The 18,608-nt window shown below is 49.1% G+C and overlaps 1 protein-coding gene across 1 annotated transcript in view; it reads left to right on the top strand.

The window, feature by feature from the left end:
- Positions 1-14,651: 14,651 nt before the first annotated feature.
- EPB41L5 (erythrocyte membrane protein band 4.1 like 5) overlaps positions 14,652-18,608 on the top strand; it is a 1,452,967-nt gene continuing 1,449,010 nt past the window's right edge. The window contains exon 1 of the mRNA XM_086957110.1: positions 14,652-14,882. The gene's annotated coding sequence lies outside the window, so the exon portion shown is untranslated. The remainder of the gene's footprint in view (positions 14,883-18,608) is intronic.

Here is an 18,608-nt window from a genome sequence, read left to right as displayed (position 1 = left end):
CACACCTCCGTGTATGCCTTCACATACACCTCTGGAGTCATAACGTTTTGGACCTAGAACTGTTTTCTGTGGAGGAGATCCCGATCCGTGTGCCACGTAAGAGGAGGTTGGCTGCACCCCTTTGGGGTGTGTCCCCCGTGTGTAGTGTGGGGGTGAACCCGTGAGCCATTTAAAGTACCCTTGTCCTGATGAAGCCACAAGATACTGTTGGCGGAAACGCGACTGCGTCGACATCTGATTAAGGAGTCCGACTATACTGTATATACTGTGTAAATATTACCAAGCGCTTTGTACTAAAACTATATTGTTTTTTTAGGAGAAAGTATAACCTTTGCGCTTTAAGGACTACCTTGGTTGTGATACTCCACCCAAATTAAGGAGTGGGTATTTACAGAAAATTGAATGTGCTCTTCTCTTTTTTCTTTTTGTTGAGGGTACACACTGTTGTATATATAATGTATATATTGCTTTGATAGGTTTTGTTGTTGTTTTTTATACACTGTACACTTGTTGACCTCCTTGTCTTTTGACTTTGAATACTGTCCTTTTTTACTCATATCATTTAATGATAACAGAAACTACTGTATAAAACAGGATAATAAATTGTATCTTGTTGTGAAATAGCATATATGTCATTAATTCCTCAGTACCTTCTTTTCTACTTTTTTATCTTCTGATGCTCCTTGCCCAGGTATGCGAGGGTAATTTGGGCAGAACCCCTGTTCATTACATAGTAAACCATGTGTATGGCTCAGGTACCTGAAGGGTTGTCCTAGAAAAGAAGGGTTTTTTTCACGACATTGGGCGGGCCCTTTCATCAGCTCATTTGTAAGGTTAGGAAGACCTTAGTCTACTTGGGAGTGGAAGCCAAGAAATTTGGCACTCATTATTTAAGGATTTGAGTGGCTTCAGAAGCAGCGCTATTTGGTTGGCAGAATATGAATATTGGGAGAATTGGGAGATGATGTTCAAGTTGTGTGGAGTGGTACACTAGGTGGGGTATGGGAATTTAAGTTCAGGCTGTTTGTTCGTTTACGTAATTTTTTTGCATAAGACATCATTTGTCACTTAGGTAATATCGAGTTACGGTCTAACCGCACTGCAATCAAAATCAGGTTGCATAAGTCACAATCAGTGATTATAATTGTGACCCAAGGGCACGGTATCCCATTTGTTCCCTCCACACCCGATTAGATCTTTCCAAACCTAAAGATAGTGACTTGTGGTGTTGATAATAATCATTGTTTTGCATTTTTTTATATGCTCTATTTCTCCTGACAGGATATTATGCTTGCTGATTGTATCTGAACCCTTGTATGAACATATGTATATGGTTACTTTTACCTCTCAACATTTTATCCAAGACTATCCTGGTTTGAGTGCCTTGTTGCCATTGGGAATGACTCTTATGTTGGTTACAATGTCATAATGATCTTACTATGATATGGATTTGGACAACATATGTAATTTTCCACATTGTCCCTTCTTTCGGTGTTCTGGAAAAACGTGTGTAATTTTAACAATGTACCTTATGGATATTGTCTTCCCTTTCTCTTCTCTTTGCTTATATTTTGATATTTTCTCTATTTTTAGGTTTTGCAGACCTAGCGTTGCAGCGCACATACGCTGCTCGCTTTGCGAGGCTTATTGTAATCGAGGAGATTTCTGAAGTGGAGTTGAAATCCCGCCCATCTTTTTCACTGGCTGGCCTCATCGTTTATGGTAAACGCTGGCTTCCGATTGAAAATGAGGCTTCTTTGTTACCGCCCTGTCTCCTTTTGGGATGGCCCATCCAGACTGCATAGTTTACTTGCGGCGTTACACGGTGGGCTTTATCTGGTGGTTGAGCACTATTTTTAAAATGGACAGTGATGGGGACAATGGCGGCTGCAGCGCTATTATGCTCTCAAAATTGTATGTTTTTGATGTATTACTTTAATGAGTGCGGCGCCTGGTGCCTGCAAGGGACACCGTGCTCACTTTATTTATTTACATTTTTCATTTATGGTAAGCACAGCGTCCACTTCAGGGACACCCCGCTCTGTTTGTTTTTTTGTTTACTTTAAAAATGAGCGGGGCGCCGCTTCAAGGACACCGCGCTTGGTTTTGTTATATATTCAACTTTAACACTGAGTGCGGCGCTCGCTTCAAGGACACCGCGCTCAATGTTAAAGTTTTTAAAAAAAAGAAACTGAACATGGTGTCCTTGAAACTGCGCCGCGCTCAATTTTAAACTTAACATAAATGCTAGTTTAAGTTTGCCTGTATCCTTGTTTGCCTTTTCATAGCCGATTTACAGATTGCTCGACCTTCAGACTTGCAGCGCTGTGCTTTTAATGTCTGTTCATGGTGAGGAGGGTGTCATGTGAACTGTGAGTGTGACATGATATCAGTTCTCCCCCTTCATGAGGATCACAGAGGCCCCGTATATTTCTCAAGAGTAAGTTGTTGGCAGTGTCTACATGTGCCTGGCCTGCGTGCAGTTACTGCTAGGAAAATACCTCCAGAGAGGACTTGCTGTCTTACGCATACCCAATGTTAATGACACAGATTTCGTTAACGTAGGCCAGGCGTGTTGAAGGGCTGGAGCCCTGCACAGGGGTTATGTGTTTAATGAACCTACTTTCTGATGTTTAACCAAGCACAGGCAGCATATGGGTGGGGAAAGAGGGGTGCTTGATCCAGCCGCATCCAAAGGATGGTCATGGCCCCACCCATGGTCGTAGATGTCCATAGTGCAGCAGGTGCAGTGACAGTGTGACGTGCGACCTAGTTATGGCTGTCCTCTACTACCAACCACAGTGCCGGTCGTATTTTTCCTTGATCGCATTGTTTCTGTACATATACACCAACAAGAGACAAGGTCACGACTTGGTGAACCCCCCACAATGACACTCACCTTCCCCAGAGGCTCCCCAGCCTCCTATGCACTTAACCGACCTATAGAACCCTGCAGCAAAGCGGCTTTTGAGGCTTTGTTACCCCTGCAGGGAGGGGGTCAGGAACTAAAAAACTAACCTTTGATCCATTGTGCTAACCCTTCACTGTGGCTGTCTAAAACCGGTTTTGTCTCAGTGATCTCTATATGCAGGGCTTTAAGTGGGATGAAAAAACTGGTGGGCCTCGCAAAGGGGTGTGGCCGATGAAACAAAGGGCGTGGCTCCAAAACCCAAAAGCTAAAAATATGTGCTTTGCAAAGAGTGCCGGCCGCCTGGTATTTTACTGTTTCTGCCCTTGTGTCCAGAGAGATAGGGACCCGTCTCAGCAGATGCTTTTTGGAATATCGTTGCTGAGCACTGGCAGGACCTGGCCCACTTAAAGCCCTGTCTATATGTGTGGCTGCTTCCATACATAATATCAGAGGCTGAAGTGTAGAGGAGGTATGGATCTCTTTCTACAGAATCAATACTTCATGACGGATTAAACATGCAAACGACTTCATACTTGACCCCTAGTTTGTATTTTAAAATAAATGTAATAATCGTAACCACTGATTAGTAGAACAAACTATCACGAATTGACACTACATATGTGTTTTATTTTGTAGCAGGGCCATGTTTTGAGTTGGGTTTTCTGGGTGTGGCAAGTGCTGTGTGCCTTGTATAGCGCTTTGTCTAATTAGCGCTCTAGCTATTCAATCTGCTTGTTTCCTAACATTGATTGCGCATTTGCCAATAGCGCTCCGCTCTGCTCCTCCCCCCGCCTCCATTTTGTTTGTTTGTTGTCGCCCTCGTGTGCCCGACCCGCCTCCCAGCTGAGCCGCCCTCCCACTGACTTAATATAGCGCTCCTCGCCCTGCAGACGCTGTGACTCGCTCCTCCTCACGGTCTGAGTGGTCGCTCCCTGGCAGACACCTGGTATCGTAGCGCTGCTCCATTTCAGAAGCTCTTTAAAACCTGCATTTATTTTCGCCTGCTGTGTGCCTTGTATAGCGCTTTGTCTAATTAGCGCTCTAGCTATTCAATCTGCTTGTTTCCTAACATTGATTGCGCATTTGCCAATAGCGCTCCGCTCTGCTCCTCCCCCCGCCTCCATTTTGTTTGTTTGTTGTCGTCCTCGTGTGCCCGACCCGCCTCCCAGCTGAGCCGCCCTCCCACTGACTTAATATAGCGCTCCTCGCCCTGCAGACGCTGTGACTCGCTCCTCCTCACGGTCTGAGTGGTCGCTCCCTGGCAGACACCTGGTATTGTAGCGCTGCTCCGTTTCAGAAGCTCTTTAAAACCTGCATTTATTTTCACCTGCTGTGTGCCTTGTATAGCGCTTTGTCTAATTAGCGCTCTAGCTATTCAATCTGCTTGTTTCCTAACATTGATTGCGCATTTGCCAATAGCGCTCCGCTCTGCTCCTCCCCGCCTCCATTTTGTTTGTTTGTTGTCGTCCTCGTGTGCCCGACCCGCCTCCCAGCTGAGCCGCCCTCCCACTGACTTAATATAGCGCTCCTCGCCCTGCAGACGCTGTGACTCGCTCCTCCTCACGGTCTGAGTGGTCGCTCCCTGGCAGACACCTGGTATCGTAGCGCTGCTCCGTTTCAGAAGCTCTTTAAAACCTGCATTTATTTTCGCCTGCTGTGTGCCTTGTATAGCGCTTTGTCTAATTAGCGCTCTAGCTATTCAATCTGCTTGTTTCCTAACATTGATTGCGCATTTACCAATAGCGCTCCGCTCTGCTCCTCCCCCCGCCTCCATTTTGTTTGTTTGTTGTCGTCCTCGTGTGCCCGACCCGCCTCCCAGCTGAGCCGCCCTCCCACTGACTTAATATAGCGCTCCTCGCCCTGCAGACGCTGTGACTCGCTCCTCCTCACGGTTTGAGTGGTCGCTCCCTGGCAGACACCTGGTATCGTAGCGCTGCTCCGTTTCAGAAGCTCTTTAAAACCTGCATTTATTTTCGCCTGCTGTGTGCCTTGTATAGCGCTTTGTCTAATTAGCGCTCTAGCTATTCAATCTGCTTGTTTCCTAACATTGATTGCGCATTTGCCAATAGCGCTCCGCTCTGCTCCTCCCCCCGCCTCCATTTTGTTTGTTTGTTGTCGTCCTCGTGTGCCCGACCCGCCTCCCAGCTGAGCCGCCCTCGCCCCTCCCCCTCCACCATCCATATATGACAGTTTCTCCCGCGCGCAGCGTTTACGCGCAGCGACCGCGCCCAACCCGCGCCGAAGGTGCGCCAAAGGTAAGCCCGTCTACGCCCGTCCGCGCCTGGACCGCGCCCAGCGCAAGACCCCCTGCCCCTCGCGCTGCCCAGCCCTCCCGCATCACCTACGATGCCGCCACCCTCCTAGCCCTCAACCCCGGTCGCACCCCCAACTGCGTCCAAGCCGCTCCTGGACACACTCATGGACCTTTCTCCTGCTACTCCTGCAAATTCAGCGGCACCGACAACATCTCCGCTACAACCACACCACAGATTCCCGACCCCAACCACCTACAATGCATCCTTCTCAACACCCGCTCGGTGCACAGGCACGCCATTGACCTATGGAACCTACTAGACACCATCTCTCCAGACGTCGCCTTCCTAACGGAAACATGGATGAACGCTTCCTCCGCCCCAGACATCACCATTGCCATCCCGGAAGACTATAAGATCACACGCAAGGACCGTACCAGCCACACAGGAGGAGGCATCGCTATCGTCCATAAGAAATCAATCCGCATCTCAACCAGCTCTGACACCAACCTCGCCAACTCCGAACACCTTCCCTTCCAAATACACATCGACCCCAAGACCACACTCAGAGGCACCCTCCTCTACAGACCACCAGGACCCCGCGCAAAATTCAGTGAAGACATCACGGACTTCATCACTCCACACGCGCTCCCCTCCAAAGACTACATCCTTCTGGGAGACCTCAACTTTCACCTCGAAAAGATCAACGACCGCAACACCTCCACCCTCTTGGACAACCTCGCCAAACTCGGACTTAAACAACTAGTCACCTCCCCCACCCACATCGCAGGTCACACACTCGACCCCATCTTCACCTCCAGCAATCATGTCTCCTTCAGCCACACTACGGAGCTCCACTGGACTGACCACAGCTGCGTTCACTTCACCTACAACAAGCCAAAACCCACTAACCACCTCCAACCAACTCTGCAAAGAAACTGGAACAAGATCACCACCGACCAGATCTCCGCATCGCTCCTTCTAAACACCCCAGCCCACTCTTCTAACCCAAACCAAGCCGCCGCCAACCTCACCCTATGGCTATCCAACACCGCAGACACCTTAGCACCACTGAAAACACGTCAAAGCAAACCTGGCAGCAAGAAGGCCTCATGGTTCAACGATGATCTTAAGAAGTCCAAGAAACTCTGCCGCTCCCTTGAAAAGGCCTGGAAAAAAGACCCAACCACTAGCACCAAGGACGCCTTCAAAAACGCCACCCGCACTCACCACCAACTAATCCGAAAGGCCAAAAAAACAGCATTCAAGGATCGCCTTGACAACAACGCCCACAACAGCAAGGAACTTTTCAACATCGTCAAGGAATTTTCCAACCCCTCAGCCAACTTCAACGACATCACCCCCTCTCAAGCCCTCTGCGACTCCCTAGCCTCATTCTTCCACAACAAGATTGCAGACATCCACAACAGCTTCGACAACCAACCCGGAGACCAACCCACCCAACCATTTGCTGAACACTCTCCCCCCGTGAACACCCTCAACGACTGGAACCCAATCTCTACTGAGGACACAATCCGCCTGATGAATTCCATCCACTCAGGTTCCCCCACAGACCCATGTCCTCATCACATCTTCAACAAAGCAGACTCCGTCATAGCACCGCACCTCCGAGACGTCATCAACTGCTCCTTCAACTCCGCCACCTTCCCGGAAAGCTGGAAACACGCTGAACTCACCGCCCTTCTGAAAAAACCCACAGCGGACCCCACCGAACTCAAAAATTACCGCCCCATTTCGCTCCTTCCTTTCCGGGCCAAAGTCATCGAGAAAGCCGTCAACAACCAGCTCGCCGCGTTCCTCAAAGCCAAGAAATCCCTCGACTCCTCACAATCTGGTTTCCGAGCAAAACACAGCACTGAGACCGCCCTCATCGCAGCAACAGACGACATTCGAACTCTATTGGACAATGGAGACACAGTCGCCCTCATCCTCCTCGACCTCTCGGCAGCATTCGACACAGTTTGCCACAGCACCCTGTTACAACGCCTCAATAACATCGGAATACAAGGAAAAGCACTTGAATGGATCACCTCGTTCCTCACCGGAAGAACCCAGAGAGTCCGCCTCCCACCATTCAAGTCCGAGGCCACTGAAGTCATCTGTGGCGTACCTCAAGGATCCTCACTCAGCCCCACCCTCTTCAACGTTTACATGAGCCCCCTCGCGGCCATTTCCCGCCAACACAACCTCAACATCATCTCTTACGCGGATGACACTCAACTAATCCTTTCTCTCACCAATGACCCCAGCACCGCCAAAACTAACCTACACGAAGGAATGAAAGAAGTTGCCGAATGGATGAAACAAAGCCGTCTGAAACTGAACTCAGACAAAACAGAAGTCCTCATCTTAGGTACATCCCCCTCTGCATGGGACGACTCTTGGTGGCCGGAAGCCCTTGGAAAAGCACCCATCCCGACAGATCACGCACGGAACCTAGGCGTCATCCTGGATTCTTCACTCTCAATGAACAGACAAGTCAGCGCCGTTTCCTCATCCTGCTTCAACATTCTTCGCATGCTCAGAAAAACATTTCGCTGGATCCCCACCGAAACAAGGAAAACAGTCACCCATGCTCTAGTCACGAGCCGACTGGACTACGGAAACACCCTCTACGCAGGTACGTCCGCTAAACTCCAGAAGAAACTCCAACGAATCCAAAACGCCTCAGCCAGGATCATATTAGACATCCAGCGCAACGAACACATCTCTGGTCACCTGAAAGACCTCCACTGGCTACCCGTCAATAAGAGAATCACCTTCCGACTGCTAACCCACGCACACAAATCACTCTACGACATCGGACCAGAATGCCTCAACTCACGACTATCCTTCTACACCCCCTCCCGCCAACTTCGCTCTTCCAGCCAAGCCCTCGCCACTGTACCTCGCATCACCAAGACCACCATGGGAGGCAGATCCTTCTCATACCTGGCTGCTAAAACATGGAACTCACTCCCCGCCTACCTTCGCCTCACCCAGAACCACCTAGCATTCAGAAAGCAACTTAAAACGTGGATATTTGACAAGTAATCTTCCTCCCATTTCTAAGCGCCTTGAGACCCTCTGGGTAGGTAGTGCGCTATATAAATTCTCTGACTTGACTTGACTTGACTTCTTTGAGAATTTCTGTGACTTAAAAAGGCATCTTTCTTCAAGAATGTTACCAAAATATATTTTAGAATGTTTGAGTTCAAAAGAGGTCTTTGCTCGGTAGAAGAGGCCATCATCCACTTACTGCATTGTTAAAGGTGCATTTGTAACAGGGAATCAGGTGGCCCCCTATTGCAAGGCCAGAAATACACATAAAACACAAAGTAGGAGCTAGATTATTCCAAATGCTTCTCTCACCCATTTGTCCTCCGTTCATGCACTTTGGGCACAGAAGGCCAAATCTCAAGCGTTTTTCTGTGAGTAGTGCCTTGCTCCAGACCTAGCTTGGGCGCCGCCTGTGATTCGCTGGAGTAGACATGCTTCGTATTTAATTGTGCATCTTCTTACCTTACTGCGCCGGCAGGTAGCCCTCTGAGGATGCAATGACCATGCAGCTGTGGGCTTGAATATTGTGATGACACAATGTTGCTCATCCCCACCCACCACTGCGTTCAGGCTTCAGGGCCCCTCCCTCTCTTTGCGGATGAGATCTCTGCTCTTGGAAGGTGGGGCTATGGATCCATGCTTACCTCTAACCGGGCTCTCCGGTTCTATGGAAGCTCTTTAGCTACCAATTAAACAGCAAGGCCAAAGAAAGAGATGTGGCAGCAGTTAGATATTGGTGATGTGTCCTACAAGGCAGGAAGTCATTTAGCATCCTAAAAAAGCTATGAGGCTTGTGCACAAGCGGGCAGCTTGCTTGGTACATCTGCTTCCAAGCAGAGACAAGCATTTGCAATGCAATAGGTTTCGCATTTGCGAGAGTTTAAGATATTAGCATTGCAAATGACAATGCCTTTTATTTGTTTTAAAAACCAAAACATAAATAAGTCATTCACATTTACAATGCGAATTGCTCAAACTTGCATAAATGCGAGACCTATTGCATTGCAAATGCTTGTACTCTTATTGCTTTGATCACCGGTATCATTTGTAATATCCTCTACGTTTACTCACAATATTTTCATTTTAATTTGGAAAATGGTCTGTACACACTGGTCTTGATGTTTCTGTACTGCATGCTTGTTATGTTTTGTATGTTAGCGCTTGCTCGTCGCCGCCTTGACTCCTCATCTCAGGCACTAAGGGACCTTCACTGGTTACTGGTCCTTCAGCGGATTGATTTTAAATCTTTATGTATTGTATTCAGGGCCCTTCATGGACAAGGCCCAGTGCCATTACAGAATATGTTCCATTGGTACACTCCATCCAGATCCCTTCGTTCGGCTTCTGCTTACCTTGCTGTGGTGCCGAAAGTTCTGAGATCGCGGCTGGGCGGCCGATCTTTCAGCTTTACGGCAGCCAGGCTATGGAACGCTCTTCCGCTAGGACTGAGAAGCATGAATGATTTCAATTCCTTTAAGAAAAATTTAAAAACATATCTCTTTCCTAGGGTTGGATCACTTTAGTTCTTGTAAATCAGCATGGTGCGAAGCAGGTTCCTTCTAGTCAAAGCGCCAGGATACCCGTTGGGTGACAGACATGCGCTATAAAAGAGTACCAATACATACATACATACATACATATACATACATACATACGTATGTATATTTTCTTTGTGATCTGGTATGGCTAATAGTACAGCCCGGAGGAAGCCCCAGATTTACGGGCTGATGGGGGACTGTTGGAAAACGAGGCAGCATCTGTGAGGCCTGCACAAATAACATGACTACATTTGTCCTTCACTGGGAACCAAACACCCAATTGTAGCGCCTGACTCTCAGAGGGTAGCGTTGCAGAGCAGTCTGAGGCTTACACAAGGGAGGTGGTGTGGGCTAGTAATCGCCATTTGCAAGTGTGCAGAAATAATACTCAAGAATTGATTTCCAGTCTGTACTTTGCTTTATAAAAATAAGAGTACATTTATTAAACACACACACTACTCAATACTATGCACCAATTTACAAATATACATAAGCTGTTGGAATTACTTTGTGACATTGCATAACATCTCCACCCCTCCCGTAAGGGGGGGTGGGGTCTAGTACCACCACTCCCATGTATGCATATCATCTTGCCCCCAATGCAGTTAGTGGATCATAACCTGGAGCAAGGGCCCTGCGCACGGGCACCATCCCAGTGGCGACCCACCCCAGTACTTTAACCAGCATTTAAAATAGGTAACCCTGCCTTGGTGACACACAACCCTGACTGAGCATTTCCTACTGACCATAAGGTATGCACCTCTATATATTAAGAGCTTACAGTCTGGGTTCTTCACCTACGCGCAGCAGCAAGAATACATGTTTAAGCATCACTTTAGAGTTACAGTACTCATAACATTTGGATATCATTAGAATGCATTGCAATTACAGCCCCTAAAGGCATCACAGATAAAATCACAGGTTTAAGTAAATACAGTCAGACACCCTAGCAGGAATGTCTAGCCACTTAAATCCACTTTGCTTATGACTCCACCTTAATCATGTACTTCACATTAAACACATGACCTTCAGTCCCTCTATAAAGAATAACACTAGTAAAAGCATTTGTGGTGCAATTACACCTCTTCACCTCCAGGGGATACCATCTTCCAGACATCCACCACCTCAGCCCTTCACTCCATGAAGCATTTTTCATTCACCCTCAGCTGAAGAACAAAAGTTCCAGCCTGAAGGTTTAAAATGCATGCTGAGCCCTTGAGAGGTTATTCTCTCCAATCCCCAAGACACTTAGGGTGAGACTTTCCTCTTTGTGCAGAGGGGAGACTGCGCTTCTATAGCAGCTCCCCCAGCACCTTAGCACATGTGGGGTGGTGACCCCGCTCTCCTGGGGCCACCACAAGCAACGAACACGCTCCTTTGACCCTGCAGGCCGATCCTGGCCTGCAAGGCATTATGGGGCGATTCCTCTTTAGCAGTGAATATGGTAGCAGCAGCTCCCCCGCTGCATTGGGGAAAGCTGCAATCTCACCGCTGTGGCTTCAGTACCACCTCTCCAGGCTTCGTTGGGGGGCCCAGTCCTACCCGGGCCCCTGCCGCCGCCCTTCTTCCCACGGGGTACCGGTCCCACCCGAGCGCCCCGTGCAGATTGCAGAGGTGAGGGCAGCCCGGGGAGCCCACCTACGGCTGCCTCTGCCGGTTCCCTTTCGGCCCACCCCCTTGTGTGCGGCCGCAGGAGCCAGCGGGTGTGTTCGGGTTCTGCCCGCTCCGGCGGGCAGATGCGGAGGCGGCTTACTGGCTGGCGGTTCTTTGGGGGGAGTGCCTGGGGATGGGGTCCCGGGCCCCTCCTCTTCACGGGGGGCGCGATGTCGCTCCCCCGGCTTTACTTCTGCGGGTCCTCTTCATAGGGGTGCGACGACACCCCCGGCTTTGCTTGGGGACCCGGGCCCCTCCTCTTCACGGGGGGCGCGATGTCGCTCCCCCGGCTTTACTTCTGCGGGTCCTCTTCACGGGGGTGCGACGGCACCCCCCGGCTTTGCTTGGGGCCCCGGGCTCCCCCTTCCCCGGACATCTTCGCGGGGGGTGCAATGGCGCTCCCCCGCATCCATCTTTCGGTGGGGCCAGGGTGGGCACCTGGCCCCCATTCAGGGCAACTTCACGTTGAGCGCGACGGCACTCCCCAGCTTCCCTTCTCCGTGGGCGCAGCCCCCGGGACCTGACACACCCGGGGGGGGGGGGGTCTCTGAGACCGGCGGCGGAGCCCCAAGCGCTTCGTCGTCGGTCTTCTTAGGGGTCAAAGTTCGCCTACCTTCCGGGGGCCATATCTCAGCCCCTGGGAGACCGATCTGCCCCATTTTTGCGTCTTCTCGCTCCTTGTGGCGTGCCCCAGCCACTGGGAGCACTCTCCTTCGATTTCCAGGTCTCCGTGAGGGTGCATTCTGCAGGGAGTGGTCTTCTCTGGCTCCCTGCACCAGCCTTTCGCCTGGCTCTCCTCCTGGGCCTCTCTTCTTCCTGCGCAGACGCCCCTGCTTCTGCGCACCAGTCCTGGGATCTTCTTTTGGCGCTGTTAGGGCCCTGGGAGGCAGTCAGGGGGCACCTCCTTCCAACTGCCTATTGCCAGGCTCCAGCACCTTTCGCCTCAGCAGACCACACCCCAGAGACAGCTTTTCTTCCTGTGCAAGTACTTATTAAAATTTGAGGAGGGGGCTGGCAGGAATTCTCTGTGTGTCCTATCCAACAGTGACACATCACTTCCCTGCCCCTGCTCCCTCCTTTTTATCCAGTCTCTGGGTTGTTCAAAATGGCGTCGTCCAGTGTCCCTGGCCACATGGCCTCTGAAACCCAACTCCTTCCCCCCTCACTGCCTTTACTGTGGTTCAGCTTGGTGCCTGGCACCCAGCGACAGCAGTTGATGGATTGGCTTGTAGCTCCACCTATCTTTTCTCCTTGGAGGGAAGATCTTTGCTCTGGGAAGAAAGGTCCTTTATCTAACCTGCCATGGCCAGGGCCAGACCCCAACCAGGGACTCAGAGAAATATGACATTTCTGGACGACCCAAAAGCTGTGCAAATATGACTTTGGACTCTGTAGAATACTTATTTTCACATCCGCTACACAGGACTTTAGTGCGTGTCTGGAATCTGTAGGCCTTGTGGAAGTTACTCTAGCCATGGGTTCCACCTCCCCATAAGAGAATAATAATGTGAAAAACACAGTAAAACACAATGACTTTCCCTGGCATGTTTCTTTCCAGCGTATAAAGCCTATTCCATGTCACCACCCAGTTCTGCATAGGTCCTGCCACACCATTCAGTTTGTACCAGCTCCTGGACTGCGCACGCTAGGAATCTCCCCTGCGCAGCCCCTACATGTGTGTACACGCATGTACACATGTGTCTGCATGTAACCAATGCGGTGCCCCATACTCCAGCTGCTGCGCAGCGGCCTAGTCAAGCCAGGGGGACACCAGTAAAATCTCCATGCAGTCTACCTCATTATGAGTTCACTGTGGATGAGTCCCAGATTATGAGGCTCCCCCACGGTAAAAGCTCAACAATTAGGTGCTCAAAAAGCGAAAAATGTGGGCGGTCCCTAGTGTCAGAACCACCTTCTAACGGACAAAACACGTGTTGGCTGTCCCTCAAAAAATCTTTGTGGTTTCATTCCTTTCTGAATGACTCTGAGAGTTAGAGTCTCTGTTCACATCTTTGTGCAAAATAAATACTGGATTCATTATAAGGATTATTCCTAATTGTTATGAATATTCTTACTTGTCCTGGTATACTTTTCTGCTATTGAACGAATGGGGAAAGGGTTTACCATTACAAAGGAAAAGTGGCCTCACAATCATCCTCATTAGTACGCAGGAGGGCATAATAACTGGATCCATTATCCCTTCAAGTTTTGCAATAGCCACAGTTAAACTTGAGAGATGGGAGAGTTTAAGGGCATGCTTGGGTAACGCTGCAGTGGCAAGAATGGGTGTGATATACTAAACAGAGAAGGATGGAGCGTGGCAGAGTTCTTGGGGGATTCATTTGGTGTATTGGGAGGAGTGGGGTTGGCTAGGTCGTTTACTATGTATTAACGAGAGTTGTTTTTTTGTGTATGTATATGATGATACTGACGTTTAATTACTGCAGACCTGTCATAATAAAGTGGCCTTTTTCACAACACGGTGGTCTGTGGTGAATGTGTAACCTTGGTTAATGTGTAATCTTCCACGATGAGTTACTGGAATAACCATCGTACATGAACTTACCCAGCAGGAACCGAACTGTCAACCCGCATCATTTCAACTTCTCACCTGTACCCTCAGGAGTTTCTCTACAAGCCCTTCCACTAACTTGCAACCATTTCTCCTGAAATGCTAGAGCAGAACCCGAGAGACTCCTTACTGTCATGGTATATTGTCATTGATTGGGAACGGTCATTCACTACGCAGCATTCACCGGCCTTGGGGTTTCATGTTTTGCTGTCATATTCTAGTGCCTCAATACAGCGCTCTCGCTGCTGACGGTACTTCGGCCTATTTGCCACTCTAACTTACGTTCAGAATATTTGGGGCAAGCGTAAATCAGTTTAGGAGGGTACGAATGTACTGTTCTATCTCCAGTCAGAGAATTGAAGGAGCGATACGCAGTATCTAAAGGCAAAGGATGTAGGAATACCTCCCCGAAACGAGTTACTCTTACGCCAGACACTGAGGCGCGCCGCCACCTCAGATTGAATTACTGCTCCTCTGTGCAGATGCCCCCTCGGCTCCTGGTGAATGGGCGGGGTTCACGCAGAGCTGTCAGAGGCGCAGAACCAATTGTTCTAAAAGTGGGCGGAGCCTCTGGCGGGGACGAACCGTTTGTTCTGACTCAGGGTACTGAAGACGCGCGTGCGTTCCCTTTAAGGGGCCGGCGAAGAGGAGGAGGAAGGGGCGGTGTTGGGCCGGGGTAAAGGAGGAGGAGGGTAATAGGAATTAATTTGCGGTATAGGAGGAGGTGGACGGGCGCCATTTCCTGGGAGATTTCCACCTCTTTCCCTGTCTGGAGTTTTGAGCCGGGAGCATCTGTTGCCGACGGGAGTCGCAGGGCCTCTCCCAGCACAAGCAGCCTCAGGGAGCTGCTGGCTAGAGTCCTCTCGCGCCGCCTGGTAGCCATACCCACCTTAGAGGTAAGAGGTAAGGGAGGACTGGAATTAATAGAGAGCCCCGTGTGATTTTCCTCCACAGGTTGCATTGTTGAAGTCTGCTGGCTACATTAGACCCGATGCCCTACAAGTCCGCAGGCCCCACCCACCCTGTAGTGCACGCTCATCCCTGGAAGAACACTTCGACCAACCCATCCCTCAGGACAATGTGCCGCTGCAACTTTTTACGTGCATTTTATAACTGATGCCTATTTGGAAACGCGTAGCCTGTCTTGCACTGTTCTTAAAGAGAAAGGGATCTCATCGAGAATCTGCCCTACTTTCCCAGGACAAGCACGCTGTAATTAGCAGGATGCGTCCCCGTCCACCCAGTGCAGTCTCAGGGAGAGCTGCGAGGCTGTTGTCGGAGATGCAGCAGGCGTGACTGTCCTCGTAAGACTTCCCTTGGCCGAATCAGGAGGCGGCTGCACCTGCGTTTCTGACTCCCAGTTTAAGGCTTTTGCAGGAAGAGGGGTGCAACTGGTTGTAGTGCTCTCCTGTGCATCGGCTGTACAGAAACCCACCCTGCTAGGAAATCCACGCACACATCGGAAACAAACTTCTTTTATTTAATCTTCACTACTTTGTGAACAGTTTGTTGTAAACTTGTAAGGGGATCATTCCCTCCTCTGGACCTACCGGCAAATAAACCTTTTGGATGTACGTGGCAAGGTCTTCTCAAAATTCCCTTTGCGGACATTAAAGGAGTGGACAGGTGTGAATTCTATTATTTCTCAGGAACAGGGTGTTTTTAAGGAGAACCACTCAAATATTGACCACTGTTTCTGCTTGTTGGGCATAGAGCAGTGCGGAGTACTTTATTGTTGTTTTGTTGACTTCAGCTCTGCATTTGATTCAGTTGATCGAGCATTGTTGTGGGAAACGTTAAAGGAATATATGATCCCTAGAGACTTGCTGTTAATTTTGCAGTAACTTCACAGGGATGACTGGACCTAAGTTGAATTGAACAGTGGAGGATTTCTTTCTAAGAGAATTAACATAGGAAATGGCCTGAGACAAGGGTGTTTATTGGAATCAACATTGTTTTTTGTTCTTGGCTGATGTCCCAAGGCGGCCAAATACATTCAGCCCAAAAAATGAATGATATATAATTAGCTGTCTCTTGTACGCGGATGACTTGGCAATTATTGATATTACCGGAATTGGGCTTCAAAGATAATTATATATATATCTGCGAATTACTGCAAGAAGAAAAAAATTAAAATACATATGGAAAAGAGGAGTGTGTTTCAGATAGAGAAGCAGGAGTTGGATATTGTAGTCAAAATAGAGAGAGTTAATAAGTACAAATACATAGAGATCTGTTTTTTTCACAGCTTAGGATGGAAGGAGCATCTTTATTCGGCCAAGCTAATGTGCTCTCGTCAGTAGGGAGATTAAAGCGATTTTACAACTGTTATGGGAGGCCCTCCCATCGACCAATGCGGATTGCCTATCAGACAATGATAAGGCCTCCGTTCTAGTATCGTATTGAGGTGGTCGACTGGGGGGGGGAGGGGTACAAAGACTTGGGACCTTGAAGAAAGAAGGTCTAAAAAGATTACTCTCTCTCCCATTTTCTTCTATGGTGCAGGTAGTCAGAGCGGAAACTGGCCTGTCCGGGTGGATACATTAAAATCATGCTGAGATAACAACATTTTGATCGTGTATCAAGAGGTAGAGAGAGGACCAGATAGCTAGTCCGTATCCCCAATTTATATAGAGTTTAATCAAAAGGAGACTAGCTAAAGTTAAGGGGGGGGGGGGAGGATAAACAAGATTCAGTATTGAAATCTAAGTGACTCACTCTTGTTTTGTCAAGGGGTGGTGACACCTGGCTGGTAGGTGTGCTCATGAAGCCCTCACCCACCAACCTAGTTGGTGGCATGCTTCATCATCGGGCCCACCCAGTGACACCTAGCGTGTCCCGGGTGTGCTTCGACGCCTGATTACAGCGGAGCAGGTATATCGCTGAGTGTGCGGTGAAGGGTGCTATGAATGTGAATTTAAAACGGCTTGACGGTGGTCCCAGTACCCGAAGGTGGATTAAACTTTAATACCTTGGCCACCGTCAGCGGTTACAAATAAGGCAGATGGACGTTAGAGGCGAGTTACGACCTTCCACGTCCTTTGATGGGTCAACATGTTTCAGCCAGTGCCTTATGAATATGCTGGCTTTCTTCAGGACAGATAAAAAGTGTGTGCAATTAAAACTAGTGGGTGTGTGATCAAGACTATGTGTCTAGACGCCCTAAAGTGTTTATCTATGTGTGAGAGGGGGGATTCCCTTCTCAAAAACACCTGTACATGTAACATGTAAGGACAAAACATACAAGGGGAAAAGAGTCACTAGAAAGTAATACATACATACTCATGACAGCCGACTCTATAGCGTAGGGGGTGCAGGCTATAGGCGGCTAGGGTGTAATGATACTGGTGGTACCATTATTGTGAGAATCGCACTTGAATTTCGTTAGTGGGGTGGCTAAAAAAACGATATTCACAACAATAGGTGAAAGAGGTGGTAAAGAATAAACTGCAGCGCAGGAATACTTTCTTACGCTAGTTTTATGGAGTTTTGGCTTCAAGGTTTTGAAGTGGCAAGGGGTTGGCCCTGTGAAGAAGAAAAAGGTTTTGCCACTGGGCTTAGGAGACCTGTAGGGGAGAAAAGTAGCGCTTACCCGTAGTAGTAGTGGTGGTAGTTCGTCATACTCACAGCATTTCTGGCCAGAGCCTGCTTTGGACCTGTAGTGCCTCCTTCGCAGAACCGGTAAGTAATGGCCAGTGCTGCTTGGTTTTATACTGTAGGCGATTGGGTAATTGACGGCACCTGTGTGGTTGGAAAATGGTAGAAAGACTCGAGCTGCCGAATCATGATCTTGCCCAGGTGCGTGGGGAGTGGCCGCAAGTATGCGCGCATGCTCGCGGGGTTGTGGCTGATGTGCGCGGTGAGTCGCGTGCTCAGGGCGCATGTGCGGGCGAGAGTGTAGTTTTCGCACATGCGCGTCGCAGAGTTGTAGGCGCGACGTACTAGCGCGCATGTGCAGACATTGGTTGGCAATGCTCAGGGGCTTATGGACCATGCGTGGTCACAGTCGGAATGATAGTCCCCTGGTACTCAATTTCTGGGTGGGATATGTAAATGAGATGAGTAGTTTGCTTTTGAAGGGCTTTCCTGATATAGGTTGCCAGGGTAATAACAGGGGGTTGTAAGCATGGGAGGGGATTCACGGTCCCTATTCTCAGAACTAAAAGGCTCTATCTCCAAGGAGATATTTTACATGGGGGGGGGGGTGGTTCCAGTATACAGAGGGCAATTGTGGCCCTTAGGTTTAAGAGGATGTTAAGGAGTTCCACGGGATGGCATTTTTCAGGCCATCCGTGGCAGTTGAGAGGCGGTATATCCATCGCTGTTCCTTGCTAAGGAGTTTCTTATCATTGTCAATGGGGCTTTCTGGGATTTGTTCAATGACTGTCCAGTTAAGGTCATTGGGTGTATGGCAGTGGGTGATAAAATGATTAGTTAGTCTACTGATGTTTTTCTTGCATCGTATGGTACTGCGATGCTCAGTGATTCTAGTTTTGACTTTGCGTGTTGTCATCCCCACATACCGGAGGCCACACGTGCATGTGAGGAGGTATATCACATTGCGTGAGTTGCAATTAGTGTGGTTCCTTTGGGTCCAGGTCTTGTTGGGTTCAAGGTTCAGG

Source organism: Lissotriton vulgaris, chromosome 2_1, assembly GCF_964263255.1.
Source record: "Lissotriton vulgaris chromosome 2_1, aLisVul1.2, whole genome shotgun sequence".
Taxonomy (NCBI): Eukaryota; Metazoa; Chordata; class Amphibia; order Caudata; family Salamandridae; genus Lissotriton; species Lissotriton vulgaris.
Note: the sequence above shows the minus strand (reverse complement) of the source record. Positions and strands in the feature narration are given on the sequence as shown.